At 38.4% G+C, this 17,848-nt stretch overlaps 1 non-coding gene across 1 annotated transcript; it reads right to left on the reverse strand.

Annotated features, from left to right (window-relative positions):
- Window positions 1–7,886: 7,886 nt before the first annotated feature.
- On the reverse strand, window positions 7,887–7,993 carry LOC128058139 (U6 spliceosomal RNA). The gene has a single exon (XR_008200406.1). It is a non-coding gene; the product is annotated as a U6 spliceosomal RNA (small nuclear RNA).
- Between the last annotated feature and the right edge of the window lie 9,855 nt (window positions 7,994–17,848).

The following is a 17,848-nucleotide window of genomic DNA, read 5'->3' on the forward strand; positions in this document are numbered from 1 at the left end:
AATCAAACCCAGGGAAATAAGAAACCTGAAGTTCTAATACTATAACTGGTTTTGGTATTCCAGACTCTCTGGTTCATTAATGAAAACCTTGCACTTGCTGTTACTATGCTAAAACCTATGAATATTGGAAAAGAGCAAACATTTATCTGAAATATCAATAAACTATTTACAAAGTAACCAATGATATTAAACTATGGAAAATGGAAAGAGAGAGAAGTTGCTGGAAAAAAATTAGTCACAGTGGAACTATTCTGGCCAATTGAGTTTGGGCCAAACTCAGAGAACATCACTAAAGAGGTAATTCTATTAAGAGGAATGATGATCTATCTGGACAACTCCTGGTGTTTGTTTCTAGCAGTAAAACCTTCTAGAATAAAGTCACATGATAGATGGCATCCAGTGGGAGATTGTATCTACAGAGAAGGAGGGACAGAAGCCGAGTTTTCGTTCTCTCTTTGCATCATCCACCCATCTTCCTACAAGACGTCATAATCACTTTCAGCCCTTTCTTGACTCTCTTTCATTGTCACTGTTTCTGTTTCTAGGCTATTTTCTTTTCACAATGAGAAATAAAACTATTCGCTGTTTTGTTTTCAGATGGCCAATGTTATCAACCATTTGTTTCTATATGCTGAGTGCTTAGGGTAAAGAGGTTGCATAGGTTATTGATTCAGTTCAGTTCAGTTCAGTCGCTCAGTCGTGTCTGTCTCTTTGTAACCCCATGAACCACAAGCACGCCATTAGTGAAAGATAAAATGAGTGAGTGGTATCTGGAAAATCTGCCAGCATCTGCCTCCATGGGTAGTGAAAAAAAGATAAAGCCAAACAAAAGCAAAAGCTGGTTAGAGTTCACAAGTAAACCAAAGTCTGGGTGGAAAGAAAACTAAAAGGACTGATCCAAGAGGAAAAGTAATATCTTGCCTGGAGAATCCCATGGACGGAGGAGCCTGATAGGCTACAGTCCACGGGGTCACAAAGAGTTGGGCATGACTGAGCGGCTTCACTTTCACTTTTCACTTTCGTATATCATGCACAGATACTTAATACAGGATAAACTGTACCACAGGGCACTAGTACAATCCATGGTTATTAGAGTATCTGTATGCATTCACGCCAGGCTTAGGCAGAAATGATAAGCTGATTGTGAAAGAGGAATTTTGTGACAGAATTCCAGAGAGGAAATTTGTTAATGCTTTCTGGGAAGATATTGAGGGTTCAGAATGGAAAGTGTTTCTTACAGTAGAAAGGGGAGAACTTGGAAAGAAAAAGTTGAATGACAACTTCACCTTCCTGGTCCACAGAAATTACAATTGCTGCTCTCAGAGTACCAGAGGAAGGAAAATTCAGAGCCAAGAGGATCAAGTGTAAGGCTCTGAATGTTTAGGGATTACTGACCAAAGAGTTTGGAGAGCTGAGAGAATGAGGGTCACAGTACTGAGTGCAGGTCATGAAGAGCAAAGCCTTGGCTCCAGCATTCAAAGATTGCAGAGCTGAAGGGAGTTTCTGGTTTTCTGTGTCTTTCACATAATTAACACTTGTTGCATTTTCAGCCTACTTTCTTCTAGTCATGTTCTAACGGGTAGAAGTGACAACTATCCATTGTAGCACCTCTTTGGAAATTGCTTGGGATCTTCAAGTTCAGTGAAGCACTGGACTTTCCATCACATAACTCAGACTCTTGAGGAATATCAGCACAAAGGTTACTGTCATTAAGTATGAGTATGTCTTACTTTACAGTCTCAGGAGTATAATAAATATAATATTCTTTATTTTCTAAAGCTCCACTTAATTTTATTTCAATTACCTCTTTTGTCTGACTGTCAAGGGGAGAAAGGAATAAAACTCAGACTATAATCTATATCTTGCAAGGTGTCCTTCACTCTCATTTACCCACAAATCTGTGATATTTGCAGTGCCTACATGGATGAGATGCAGCAAGTCCATTCAGCCATTGGTTATCCATATCCTTGATTGCTCTGCCCCAGTCAACTTGTGACTCATCCCATCCTTGGTTACCTTGCTTCATCATTGGTTTATTCGCTCACAGAGACCTTCACATCCTCAGTCCCCTGCCATTTCTGTGCCATTCCAGGGGGCACAGACATCTTTGTCAAGGCTGCTTATGGTCCTACCTGCCTTGGCAATGCTCAACCACTTCTCTTTCAAGTCAGATTATTTTCCGTTGGCATGGCATCAAAGGGCACCAGACATGTTTGGCCTGAAGAGCAATCAAACTCATATCTCACCCCTCCTTTTTCCCACCTCAACTCTGCCATATTTTTCCCAGATACCTGCTAATCTTCTTAAAAGTTGTTCTAGAGTAGTAAACAGCATAATTTCCTGAATGGGTTTTGGCTGTGCTCCAGATGCAAGGAAGACATGACGGCAAACTGCTTGAAATGAGAGGGAGGAGAGGGGAACATAGGAAGAAAAACAATAAATTAACATCATGAAAGATTATTTAATTTCATTTTTTTTTGTATATCTGACAACCCAATAAGAAGCATGATTTGTGTTTGCCTAAATCATCATCATTACTCAAGCATCACTGGGCTGACAAGCCAATGACTTACTTCCCTTTTAAATGCCAACATTAAAGATACTTAAGTAGGTGGTTGTTACTGATTGCTACAAACATTGCTTTAAAACTGTTTTAGACTGAAATATATCATGAGATTCAAAAAAGAAAAAACTTGCTATAGGATTCCTCCAGGATTTATTGTTTCATGCAATGTGGAAGTCTCTGGTAATGATGAATATAAACCATTGATCCACATTACATATTTTAAAATAATTTGCAGCTCCTGAAGAGAATAGATTTGAGGAGAGGAGAAAACAGATAATAACCAGTATATATCATATACAAATATATTTAATAAAAATAAATAATAAATTTTAAATAAACATATTTATATTATACATTTATTATTTATTATCTGTCTCTCCCTGCCAGAATATAAGTTCCAAGAGGCAGTTTCATTGTTTTATTCACTGATATATCCTAAGCATCTACAAGAGTGCCAGATATCTATATGTAATCAATACATACTTTTTAAATGAATGGTATGTCAATGGCACCCCACTCTAGTACTCTTGCCTGGAAAATCCCATGAATGGAAGAGCCTGGTAGGCTACAGTCCATGGGGTCCCTAAGAGTTGGACACGACTGAGCGACTTCACGTCACTTTCAATCAAGAATTATGATTAATATACGTCTTGAAACCCGAGATATAAGAAGAAAAGATGCTTAGCTTTGGGTATCGGGGTACCAGAGTACCCTGTGATATCAGAAAATAGTCATTTTTAAAATTATGGGTAAAATTTTTCGGATTGAATCAATTAGTTTCCATATTTTCTAGTCAGATACAGTATAAGTAGTGTTAACAAATTAGCTTAAGATTTGAGATGAATAAATCTGTACTTCCATCTTACAACTACAGACATGTGAGGGGATGAGTATCCTGCATATCTGGATCTTGTCTTCAGCCGACAACTCTATGTAAAGAACAGTCATTGGAGAAAACGCCTGCAATGACTCCAGGAATCACAGTGACCAAATCCAAAAGATCTTGTCTTCTCTGAAAGGATAACACTGCAGGAAAATACTTCGGGATGACTCTTCCATATTTTGAGGTCAGCTAACAATATCCTATCAGCTCACTGGCCACCTCTCATTTCTCTTCCCTTTTGCAGCTAGTCAACATTCATCTCTAATAATCTTCCAAGTTCTGAGGAAATAGAAACCACCAAGAATTAGTTTAGAGGATGTGTGTGCATGTGTGCTCAGCTGTGTCTGAGTCTTTGTGACCTTGTGGACTGTAGCTGTCCAGGCTCCTCTGTCCCTGGGGTTTCCCAGGCAATACTGAATGGGTTGTCATTTCCTCCTCCAGGGGATCTTTGCAACCCAGAGATCAAACCCAAGTTTCCTATGTCTCCTGCATGAAAGATGTCTGTAACATCAGTTCCCATCCCAAGGGTGGATGATGTCCAAACCCCTTATGATGTGAGCTTGGTAGTTACTATTCTAAACTCTCAGATACCATAAAAATCAGATTATGCAGCTTGAAGCATGGCTTCACTTAATAATTAATATTACAATGAAATATTTTGCTTAACACCTTAATAAACTGAACTGCATGAGACCTTAATGGCTTCCCTGGTGACTCAGAAGGTAAAGAGATCGTTGCCAGAGATCTGGGTTTGATCCTTGGATCGGAAAGATCCCTTGGCAAAGGGAATGGCTACCTGTTCCAGTATTCTTGCCTGGAGAATTTCATGGACAGTGGAGATTGGTGGGCTACAGTACATGGGGTTGCAAAGAGTTGGACGCAACTGAGATTAACACTTTCGCTTTCATGAGGCCTTAATGAGGTGAAATGTATCCAGTGACTTTGAACTCTGGTCTTTAGAGCTTTTAAGTACTAAAATAATTTGCATATTGTCTTCTCAGCCCATGAAAGTGAAAGTCACTCAGTCATGTCCAACTCTTTGTCACCCTATGGACTATACAGTCCATGGGATTCTCCAGGCCAGAATACTATAGTGGGTAGCCTTTCCCTTCTCCACGGGATCTTCCCAACCCAGGGATTAAACCCAGGTCTCCTGCATTGCAGGGGGATTCTTTACCAGCTGAGTCACAAGTGAGGCCAAGAATACTGGAGTGATTAGCCTATCCCTTCTCTAGCAGATTGTCCCAACCCAGGAATCGAACTGGGGTCTCCTGCATTGCAGGCAGATTATTTACCTACTGAGCTATCAGGGAAGCCCTCATCAGCCCATATCTGGACAATTTATTGAGTAACAGGATATAATTTTAGATTGCTCTGGAAAATTGTCAACTTAATCCTTGAGAGAATGCCAGTGGGGTTGCTATCTGTGGCGGTGATCTCCCATTGAGAGGTGTGGACGGTGTCTCTCTCCTTAGTCATGTGCTCTGTGACTGTTTGATTAATAGAAAACAGCTTAAGTGACACTGTGCCAGCTCCTCACTCCAAAGACTCAAGAAGCTTGTAGCTCCTGTTACCTGTCTTTAGTGCTAGGAGTGACTCTTCACGCCCAGCCACCATCCTCTGAGGAAGCCGACAAGTTCCAGGGGAGAGGGCAGGTGCACATGTTCTAGCTTACAATCCCAGATGAGGTCCTGGCCAACAGCCGGCATCAACCCTCAGACTTATGAGTGAAAGAGAGTGCAGATGATTCCAGCCCCTAATCACTGAGTTACTCTAACCTTTCAGCCACCAAGCTGGCAGTTCACGAGCTCTCTCCAAGCTGCAGATTCATGAGCAACATGAATAATTGTTGTTTTCGTTCAGTGACTTTGGGGTAGTTTGTTCCACAGCAATAGATAATCAGAGCACTACCCCAGAATCTTGATGGCTACAAAAATCTCTCTCGGCATAGCTCCTGTTTGAGGATATTGGAATTTTGAGTGAGAAAAATTTTGCTCTATGTCTTTCAGGATACAAACTGAAAGAGGCTGTAAATTTCTTTTTACATTAATAAATTTCAAGTTTGGTTAACTGAAGCCTTTTTTGAATTAACATACTTAAGATGGGCTTCCCAGGTGGTGCTAAGGGTAAAGAATCTGCCTGCCAATGCAGGAGACTCAAGAGATGAGGGTTCCATCCTGGGTCATGAAGATTCCCTGGAGGAGGAAGTGGCTACCCACTCCAGTATTCTTGCCAGGAAAGTTCCATGGACAGAGAGGCCTGGCAGGCTACAGTCCAAGGGATTGCAAAGAGTCAGACATAACTGAGTGACATACTTAAGGTAAATTGAGTGCGAAAATATCTAAAATGCTTTTCGTGACCATTGAGCTGACCTGAAGAGAATCTAAGGATTTTCAAATTTTCAGCCATCCTACAACCATCTTCCTCTTTCTTTCCCAGAGAGAAACCTTTCATTCACTCATCACCTCCCTGCACACCCACCTTGGCCTTAGTGCCTACACTGTTGTTTTAGACAGGCTGCCGCTTTGCCAACCTTCTGGTTTTCTTCAGATTCCATCACCGTTATTTCCTATCTTCCTTCACATCCCACCTCTAAAACGTATGCTTGTCTTGTATGCATGTAGCTCTGTCTGCTTTGTTAGTTCCCAGTCAGTACTCATTTCTGGCTTGATGCCAAAGTTGATTAGGTGAAATCATTTAATTTAGCAAAGATTGTTAATTATTAGGAAGACAAAGGTTTTACTAGAATCTTGCCATTTCTTCCTCCAGGGGATCTTCGCAACAGCTTTTCTGTGTTTACTTTTTTCTGTTTGTTGTTTTCTTGGACTTACAGGAATTAAAAATATTAAAATCAGGGCCTAATTAACGAAAGCAGATAAAATCATCAAAGTATATTTGTTATGACAAGTTCTAACCTCCTTTGTACAGAAAATTCTAAAAAAATGAAAGGAAACCAGTAAACATTTCAGTTTTCAGCTAACTACTTATTGTCCTTAGAAGAAAAAATTGAATATATGAGTCTGTATTGAATTATTTTCATTTTTGATATTTATGTTTTTAACTTTAATTTTATTTTTAAAATTTATTTTATTGAAGTATAGTTGATTTACAATGCTGTTAGTTTCTGCTATACAGCGAAATGATTCAGTTATACATATATATATTCTTTTTCATACTATTTTCAATTATGGTTTATTACATGATATTGAATATAGATCCACGTGCTATACAGTAGGACCTTATTGTTTATCCATTCTGTGTAGAATAGTTTGCATCTGCTAATCCCAAACTTCCAGTTCATCTCTCTCCCACCCGGTAATCCCCTTGGCAACCACAAATCGGTTTCCTATATCGGTGAGTCTGTTTCTGTTTCATAGATAAGTTCATTTGTGTCATAGTTTAGATTCCACATAGAAGGGATATCATATGGTATTTGCCTTTCTCTGACTTCTTTCACTTAGTATCATAATCTCTAGATTCATCATCCATGTGGCTGCAAATGTCAGTATTTCATTCTTTTTTATAGCTGATTAGTATTTCTTTGTGTATGTGTGTGTTACAATATATTAACATACACACACACACACACACACACACATCTTTATCCATTTATCTATTGATGGACGTTTAGGTTGTTTCCATGTCTTGGCTATTGTGACTAGTGCTGCTATGAACATAGGTGTGCATATATCATTTCAAATTATAGTTTTGTCCAGATTAATGCCCAGGAGTGGAATTGCAGAATCATATAGTAACTCTGCTTTTAGGTTTTTGGGGAACACCTGTGCTATTTTCTATAGTGGCTTGCACCAATTTACATTCCTACTAACAGTGTAGGAGAGTTCCTTTTTCTCCACACCCTCTGCAGCATTTGTTATTTGTAGACTAATTAATGATGGTCATTCTGAAATAGTAACTCACTGTAGTTTTTATTTGTGTTTCTCCAATAATTAGTGATGATGAGTATCTTTCACCTATTGGCCATCTGTATGTGTTCTTTGGAGAAATGTCTATCTAGGTCTTCTGCCCAATTTTTGATTGGGGTGTTTTGTTGTTGTTGTTGTCATTGAGTTATATGAATTGTTTGTATATTTTGGAAATTAAGCCCTTGTCAGTCACATCATTTGCAAATATTTTCTCCCAGTCTGTAGGTTCTCTGTTCATTTTATTTATGGTTTTCTTTGCTGTGCAAAGGGTTGTAAGTTTAATTAGGTCCCATTTTCTTATTTTGCTTTTATTTCTGTTACCTTGGGAGACTGACCTAAGAAAACATTGGTACGATTTATGTCCAAAAATGTTTTGCCTATGTTCTCTTCTAAAAGGTTTTTGGTATCTTATGCTTAAGTCTTTAAGCCATTTCTGGGTTTATTTTTGTCCGTGGTGTGAGGGCATGCTCTAACTACATTGATTTACATGCAGCCAACTTTCCCAACACCAGAAAATATGGAACACTTCACAAGTTTATGTGTCCTCCTTGTGCAGGAGCCATGCCAGTCTTTCCTGTATAGTTCCAGTCTTAGTGCATGTGCTACTGAAGTGAGCATGGCATTTATTATTTTCAGATGTTTGTAACATTACTTAATTTAAAACCATATCAATTTGTGTCAATTATGTAAATAATTTACATTATATTCTTTTCTAAAATTCTGTTTTCTTTTTTAAAAACTCCAAACACATATTTTAGAAAGTTCAAACAATAGAAAAGCATGATTTTAACAGAGAAAAGTCTTCTAATCCACTAACTCCCACCTCCTCCATGAAATATTTTCCAATTTGTTATTTTTATTCCTACCTGGTACCCAGGAAGACACCTGCCAAATTTGTTGTTCACTGTGAGAAAATTCATGAATCATTTTTTGCATCACCCTTTAATATTCACCAATAAAATAGACATTACAGATAGAATAAATCTGAAAAAGTTTATTTCAGAATTACATACTTTATAATCCATAAAATTAAGTGTCATCTCTGAAGGTGGAATTGAGTCTTATCTCTTTGCTAATGTACAAGTCAACAGAATGATTTTTTTCAGATTTGTTTTGCAGTAAGTTTGAGAATATTTTAAAATATAAATTATGTCTTCATATTCATCTTAAATTGTCTAAAGAACTTATTTCAAAGAAATGAGCACAGTCATTTTACATGATAAAATATGGCCTCAAAAATTTAAGCAAGTCTTCACAATATGTAAATAAAAAGTAGAAATGACGAGAACCCAAGCCTCATTACTCTCCCAAGACTGCATTGCTGAGCTGACAGCAATTAAGTAAAAGTTATCATTGGAGAACTCAGGTAACTGCAGTGTAAATAACATTGCTCCCATTCTGTCTGTTGTAATTAAGTGCTGCTTGTTACTCACAGGGTAAAACCTGTGCCCTATTGAACTGTTTTCCCAAAGAGATAAGAAACTATTGAAGGATCACCCAAATTCATGTTTTGTCACAAATAACTTCTGTTGCAATTTAACTCATAAACTTATACTTCAGGTTTTTCCATAGGTAATATAAAAAAAAAATTGCTAGAATGACATTTTTATCACAACTAAAACTTGATGTGATTACTATAATCTTATCAGCTCTTAGGGCATCTCTTAAAGGAACAGAGGCCTTATTCTTAGTTAAGAGTGTGTGCTCTCTTGCAGGGGAAAACACTGGACCATGGTGTATTGTACGTGTTCAGTTAGGTAACTTTTATCAAGGACCTATTATATGAAAGGCACTGTTACAGGCACTGAGGGTACAGCATGGGATGAACTGGATCTAGCCTCAGCTCTCATGGAACTTGTATCCCAATGAAGGGAAGAGAGTAGACACACAAATCAACAAACATGATAATCATAGATAGTCTGGTAATTATGGATATGAATAAATATGGATAGTCAGAAAATAGGGTGATGACAAAGGGAGGGGAGGACTTGGATGTGGGTAGATTGGGGAAGACTTCTCTGAAAGCACAATGTTCTAAAGGAGAGTAAACCCCAGCCCCAGAAGAGTAGCGGCGTACATGCAGGCAGAGATAATCCAGAGCTTATATTGGACACACAAATGTTGCATCATCACCACAGAGTCCACATCTTTAAATTTGAATGCACTGTTTTCTGTTTTCCAGAAGCTAGTTTTCTTTGCCAACTATCTCATTTTCTGTCAGCAAACTTTTAATTCACTTACACAAGAACAGAAAGCATTGGTCAACATACCAATGGCAGCCAAGCTGCCCTGGTTTGCTGGTTATCTCAGGGTAAATCTGGTTACTGAGAATTAATTTTCCTTTGTAAAAAGGCATAAAGGAACTACAGAGAAAATTGTTGACAGGATAGACTTTCTGGCTACTGTTATAGAAGGAACTGATCAGACTGGGACTCAAGAGAAAGATAATCTAAATCAGAGACAGAATTACGATGTCCAAGAAGATTAAATGTATTATTAACAAATAAAGCATGTTAGAATAATCTTAGACACATATCTATTAGGTTTATGTTGCCATATGTATTTCTAGTTATATTTGCATGTATTGTGTGAAATTCAGTTCATTTCAATTCAGCAGAATGGTCTTGTGTGACTCTTTGCGATGCCATGGACTGCAACTCACCAGGCTTCCCTGTTCATCACTAGCTCCCGGAGCTTGCCCAATCTCATATCCAGCGAGTCAGTGATATCATCCAACAATCTCATCCTCTGTCATCCCCTTCTCCTCCCACCTTCAATCTTTCCCAGCATCAGGGTCTTTTCAAATGAGTCAGTTCTTCGCATCAGGTGGCCAAAGTGTTGGAGCTTCAGCTTCAGCATCAATCCTTCCAATGAATATTCTGGACTGATTTCCATTAGGAGGGACTGGTTGGATCTCCTTGCTGTCCAAATGACTCTCAAGAGTCTTCTCTAACACCACAGTTTAAAAGCATCAATTCTTTGGTGCTCCACTTTGTTTATGGTCCAACTCTCACATCCATATATGACCACTGGAAAAACCATAGCATTGACTAGACAGACCTTTGTTGGCAAAGTAATGTCTCTGCTTTTTAATATGCTGTCTAGGTTTGTCATAGCTTTTCTTCCAAGGAGCAAGCACCTTTTAATTTCATGGCTGAAGTCACCATCTGCAGTAATTTTGGATCCCCCGAAAGTAAAGTCTCTCACTGTTTCCATTGTTTCCCTATCTATTTGCTCTTCAGTTCTTCACTTTCTGCCATAAGATTGGTGTCATCTGCCTATCTGAGGTTATTGATATTTTTCCCAGTTATTTTGATTCCAGCTTGTGCTTCATCCAGTCCAGCATTTCACATGATATACTCTGTATATAAGTTAAATATGCAGGGTAACACTATATAGCCTTGACGTACTCCTTTTCCAAATTGAAACAGCCTGTTGTTCCATGTCCAGTTCTAACTGGTGTTTCTTGACCTGCATATGGATTTCTCAAGAGGCAGGTAAGGTGGTCTGTTAATCCAATCACTTGAAGAATTTTCCAGCTTTTTGTGATCCATATAGTCAAAGGTTTTGGCATAGTCGATAAAGCAGAAATAGACACTTTTCTGGAAATCTCTCGTTTTTTTGATTATCCAAAAGGCAATTTGATTATCAAAAAGCAATTTGGGTGTTGGCAATTTGATCACTAGCTCTTCTGCCTTTTCTAAATCCAGCTTTAACATCTGGAATTTCTTGGTTCTCATACTAGTGAAGCCTGGTTTAGAGAATTTTGAGAATTACTTTGCTAGCATGTGAGATGAGTGCAATTGGGTGGTAATTTGAACATTCTTTGGCATTGCCTTTCTTTGGGATTGGAATGAAAACTGACCTTTTCCGGTCCTGTGGCCACTGTCGAGTTTTCCAAATTTGCTGGCATCTTGAGTGCAGCACTTCCACAGCATCATCTTTTAGGACTTGAGATAGCTCAACTGGAATTCCATCATGTCCACTAGCTTTGTTTGTAGTGATGCTTCCTAAGGTCCATTTGAGTTCCCATCCCAGGATGTCTGGCTCTAGGTGAGTGATCACACCATTGTGGTTGTCTGGGTCATGAAAATCTTTTCTGTATAGTTCTTCTGTGTATTCTTGCCACATCTTCTTAATAACTTTTGCTTCTGCTAGGTCCTTTTATTGTGCTCATCTTTGCATGAAATGTTCCCTTGGTATCTCTAATTTTCTTGAAGAGATCTCTAGTCTTTCTCATTCTATTGTTTTCCTCTATTTCTTTGCATTGATCCCTGAGGAAGGATTTCTTATCTCTCCTTGCTATTTTTTGGAACTCTGCATTCAGATGTTTATATCTTTCCTTTTCTTCTTTGCCTTTAGTTTTTCTTCTTTTTTCAGCTATTTGTAAGGCCTCCTCAGACAAACATTTTGCCTTTTTTTGTTTGTTTTTCTTGGGGATGATCTTGATCCCTGCCTCCTATACAATGTCATGAACCTCCATCCATCATTCTTCAGGCAATCTGTCCATCAGATGTAATCCCTTGAGTATGTTTGTTACTTTTGCTGTATAATTGTAAGGGATTTGATTTAGGTCATACCTGAATGGTCTAGTGGTTTTCCCTACTTCAATTTAAGTCTGAATTTGGCAATAAGGAATTCATGATCTGAGCCATAGTCAGCTCCTGGTCTTGTTTTACTGGCTGTATAGAGCTCCTCCATCTTTGGCTGCAAAGAATATAATCAATCTGATTCCAGTATTGACTGTCTGGTGATGTCCATGTGTAGAGTCTTCTCTCGTGTTGTTGGAAGAGGGTTTTTGCTATGATGAGTGCGTTCTGTTGGCAAAATTCTGTTAGCCTTTGACCTGCTTTGTTTTATACTCCAAGGTCAAATTTCCCTGTTACTACAGGTAGCTCTTGACTTTCTACTTTTGTATTCCAGTCCCCTAAAATGAAGAGGACATCTTTTTTGAGTGTTCATTCTAGGAGGTCATGTGACTCTTCATGAAACCATTCAACTTCAGCTTGAAAGCGTTACTGGTCGGGGCATAGACTTGGATTACTGTGATATTGAATGGTTTGCCTCGGAAATGAACAGAGATCATTCTGTCATTTTTGAGATTGCATGCAAGTATGGCATTTTGGACTCTTTTTTTGACTATGATGGCTACTCCTTTCTTTTAATGGATCCTTGCCCAAGTAGTATATATAATGGTCATCTTAATTAAATTCACCCATTGCAGTGTATTTTAGGTTACTAATTCCTACAATGTCAGTGTTCACTCTTGTCATGTCCTGCTTGACCATTTCCAATTAATTTGATTCATGAACCTAACATTCCAGGTTCCTATGCAATATTGTTCTTTACAGCATCAGACTTTACTTCTATCACCAGTCACATTCACAACTGGGTGTTTGTTTGTTTGTTTTTTCTTTAGCTCCATCTCTTCATTCTTTCTGGAGTTATTTCTCCACTGATCTCCAGTACCATATTGGGGACCTACTGACCTGGGGGGTTCATCTTTCAGTTTCCTATCTTTTTGCTTTTTCATACTGTTCATGTATTCAAGGCAAGAATACTGAAGTGGTTTGCCATGCCCTTCTTCAATGGACCACGTTTTGTCAGAGAAACTCTCCACCATGACCTGTCCATCTTGGTTGGCCTTACACAGCATGGCTCATAGTTTCACTGAATTAGACAAGGCTGTGGTCCATGTGATCAGTTTGATTATTTTTCTGTGATTTGGTTTTCATTCTGTCTGCCTTCTGATGGATACAGATAAGGGGGTTATGGAAGCTCCCTTATAGGAGAAATTAGTAATTGTTAAATTAATACACGAAAGAAATTGTCCATTTTAGAACCTGTATGCAAGCCACAAAAAACTGGATAATTCTTAAAGAGATGGGAATACCAGACCACCTTACCTGCCTCCTGAGAAATCTGTATGCAGGTCAAGAAGCAACAGTTAAAACGATACATGAAACAATAGACTGTTCCAACTTGGGAAAGGAGTACGTCAAGGCTGTGTATTATCATCTTGTTTATATAACTTATATGCAGAATACTCATGTGAAATGCTGGACTGGATGAAGCACAAGCTGGAATCAAGACTGCCAGGAGAAATATAAATAACCTCAGATAGGCAGATGACACCACCCTTATGGCAGAAAGCAAAGAAGAACTAAAAAGCGTCTTTATGAAAGTGAAAGAGGAGAGTGAATAAGCTGGCTTAAAACTTGACATTCAGAAAACTAAGATCATGGCATCTGGTCTCATCACTTCCTGGAAAAAAGATGGGGAAACAATGGAGACTGTGAGAGACTATGTTATCGGGGGCTCCAAAATCACTGCAGATGGTGACTTAAGCCATGAAATTAAAAGACGCTTGCTCCTTGGAAGAAAAGCTATGAGAAACCTTGAGAGCATATTAAAAAGCAGAGACATTACTTTGCCAACAAAGGTCTGTCTAGTCAAAGCTATGGCTTTTCCAGTAGTCCTGTATGGATGTGAGAGTTCAACCATAAAGAAAGCAGAGCGCTGAAGAATTCATGCTTTTGAACTGTGGTGTTGGAGAAGACTCTTGAGAGTCCCTTGGACTGCAAGGAGATCCAACCAGTCAATGCTAGTGGAAATCAGTCCTGAATATTCACTGGAAAGACTGATGCTGAAACTAAAGCTCCAATACTTTGGCCACCTTATGTGAAGAACTGACTTGTTTGAAAAGACCCTGATGCTGGGAAAGATTGAAGGTGAGGGAGAAGGGGATGACAGAGGATGAGATGGTGGGATGACATCACTGACTCGATGGACGTGAGATTGAGCAACCTCCAGAAGTTGGTGATGAACAGGGAAGCCTGGTGTGCTGCAGTCCATGGTGTCACAAAAAGTCAGACACGACTGAGCAACTGAACTGAACTGATGCAGTTCATACATGGTCTTAATTTAGGGTTTTTTTTTTCTCTTTTTTTTTGCCTTTTTAAAAAATTGTTCCTTTATTTCATATAAAGTGTAAGTCATATCTTAAAGCTTGATAAAAAATTTAAAAAATTTCAGATGGACTTGGTATTTGTTGTGAGTCCAACATTCTGAAGATCCCAACATCTGTATTGTTAAATTTGACCATCTGCCTAAGTTATGAAATTCTGAAGTAATCAGTGTGATTTCTAAGGAATATAAAAAAATTTCATTCTTCATAAATCATACATCTAATGATTTTAATACCTGTTGTTAATTCTTGTCTGACCCAGTATTTCATGAGTTTGTTAAGATTTTGTTTCTAACATATTTTTCCTTCTACATATATTGTTTGCCCTTCTTTTTTTCTTTTTTTACAAACAATATTTTTCATCATCTCTCCCTAGAATTATAAAGCAGCATCATTTCTTCTAGAAAACCTTCCTGGACCATGAGGTTGGGTTAAGTGTCTCATATCTGAGCTCTCTCAGCCCTCTGCACAAAGCCCTTCCCTAATCCCTTATCAGAATAAATAAGGTTGTAAGCACTTCAAAGGCATGGCCAGAGTATTATCATCCTTATACCTGGTAGGAGCCTAGTACATGATAACTTGAAACAAACTACTTTCAGTCAGCTAGCAATACAAAGTCTATTTTTATGTCTGAAGAAAATGTGTGTTCAGTCAGACTTCCTAGTGAAAAACTTAGGAGAATTCTTCTAAAACCAATGAGTAGGGAAGGCTGATCTTAAGTATGGCTCAAATTTTAGAAGTCAGGAAGAAAAGATTGATGAGTTTTACTTTACACTCCCCCTCCCCCACACACAGACTAATTTTTACATTACAATACAACATCATAAGCAAAAGGAAAATAAATGTTAAGACCCTGGGGAAAATATTTGCATCTCACACTGCAGACAAAAAATGAATTTCTCTAATTTATGAAACAGTTTTAGAAGATGAAAAGAGAAAGGTCAATAAATACAATAGAGAATAGGCAAAAGACATGCACAATTCACAGAACATAGAATTCAAATGGCCGCCAATCTTATGAAAAGATCTTCAAAAAAGAGCACTTACCAATAAAAAACAAATATGAAATTCACACTGCAATGTCATTTCTTACCTATCAGATTGGCAAAAACCCAGAAATCTGAGCACATACTCTGTTGTCAAGTTGCTAGAGAAAACTGCTTTCTTATGTATTTCCTGGTAGATATGAAAAATGGTACATTGTCTATAGCAGGAAAAGTGGCTGTATTTACTAGATCTGAAGATGTATCTACCTTTGACTCAATCATCTCACTTCTGGGAGTTTATTCAATAAATATACCTATACACGTGTGGAACCAGTTACATAAATTAGAGCATGTCCACACAGTGGACTATTATGTAGCCACAAGAAGGAATGATGAAGACCCCTAGTGACTGATACAGGATGATCTTCAGGATAAACTGCTAATGAAAAGAGGACAGTATGAGTGTAAAGAGAGTAAGAGGAAGGAAATGACTATATATATTCATATTTTCTTGTGTTAAAGAATCGTGGAAGAGCAAACAAGAAGCTAACAGAATCATTACCTAGAATGAGTGGAGGAAAGAATGAGAAAAAAAGGCAGGGGTAGAGGCAGACTTCTCGTTTTGTACTTTATTGTTTTGATTTGCGAATTCTTCATGTAAATACAACTATTAAAAATTGTTTGTTAAAAAACTGTTTTTTTCAAAAAGAACAAGACTATGTATATTAGCTTTGTGTATACACCTTATATTTATTTTTATTCAGATAAGATTACAGTCTATGGTTTTTCCAGTGGTCATGTATGGATATGAGAGTTGGACTGTGAAGAAAGCTGAGCGCTGAAGAATTGATGCTTTTGAGCTGTGGTGTTGGAGAAGACTCTTGAGAGTCCCTTGGACTGCAAGGAGATCCAACCAGTCCATTCTGAAGGAGATCAACCCTGGGATTTCTTTGGAAGGAATGATGCAAAAGCTGAAACTCCAGTACTTTGGCCACCTCATGCGAAAAGTTGACTCATTGGAAAAGACCCTGATGCTGAGAGGGATTGAGGGCAGGAGGAGAAGGGGATGACAGAGGATGAGATGGCTGGATGGCATCACTAACTCGATGGACATGAGTCTGAGTGAACTCTGGGAGTTGGTGATGGACAGGGAGGCCTGGCGTGCTGCGATTCATGGGGTCGCAGAGAGTCGAACACAACTGAGCGACTGAACTGAATACATACAAGGTCACTGAAGAGAGTCACTGAAGGGAGTCACTGAAAGGAATCCAAGCCGGTGCTTTCTCCCATGATCTCAGTCCTGATAACTGCATGCAGCTCTACTTGTTCCTGTATTCCAGGAACTGATAAGGAACAGAGAATCCTTGAGAAATGGCACACAAAGGAAAATTCATGGGGTCACAAAGAGTCGGACACGACTGAGCGACTGAACTGAACTGAACTGAACAGTTATATATGCAGAAATAAATGTCACAGTATATGAGTATGCAAAGAAGAGAGTTTGATATAGTGGATAAAACACAATTTTAGAACTAGAGAGATCAAGATTTTCAAATTATAGCTCTATTATATAGTTAAGGATTTGATCTTGGTTTCTTTCATTATTTTCTTCTTTAAAGTGAAGCTAATAACTTCAGCCTTCTAAAGCTCTGGTAAGGGTCAACTGGAAGAAGGGGTATAAAAGTTTATGTACTTCATGGAGCTCACCAGACACACAGCTAACAATGCAAAGTCTGGAATGTGACCAAGCTGTCTGCTATCTAGAAGCTCTCTTTCTTGCAAATACTCACATAGTGTGACAATTCTGAATCAAGAATAATTCTCTTCTGGTTATCCTGACCACCCTTTGGAAATTTAGCTGAGATCTTACTTCCTCCATGAAGATTTCTTTTCTAGAGAGTCTGTATAGTATGATTAGTACTACAAACTTTGTGTTTCATATTTTATACATTCATTTTTTTGTCTCATAAGAATCCTAGATTTTTAAAATTCTTTCCTGAATTTTAAAACAATGCTTCCCTGGTGGCTCAGATGATACACAATCTTCTTGCAATGCAGGAGACCTGGGTGTGATCCCTGGATTGGGCAGATCCCCTGGATTAGGAAATGGTAACCCACTCCAGTATTCTTGCCTGGAAAATTCCATAGACAGAGGAATCTGCCAGACTACAGTCTATGGGGTTGCAAGGAGTCTGACACAACTGAGTGACTAACGTACATAGCACATAATAAATGCTCAATAAAATTTTGGGGGTATATTTTTGTTTCTATTTGTGACAGAAAGACTGAATATTAAGTAACAAAGCCTAACCTAAGTCTTGAATACCAGTTGTTTTAGTTTTTGGTTTGTACAACCTTTAAGTGGTTTTGCAGGTAACTCAGTGGTAAAGAATCCACCTGCCAAGCAGAAGATGCAGGAGACACAGGTTCAATCCTTGGGTCAGGAAGATCCCCTGGAGGAGGAAATGGCAACCCACTCCAGTATTCTTGCCTGGAAAAATTCCATGGATAGAGGAACCT

The sequence above is a fragment of the Budorcas taxicolor genome, chromosome 1 (assembly GCF_023091745.1).
Source record: "Budorcas taxicolor isolate Tak-1 chromosome 1, Takin1.1, whole genome shotgun sequence".
NCBI classification, from domain to species: domain Eukaryota; kingdom Metazoa; phylum Chordata; class Mammalia; order Artiodactyla; family Bovidae; genus Budorcas; species Budorcas taxicolor.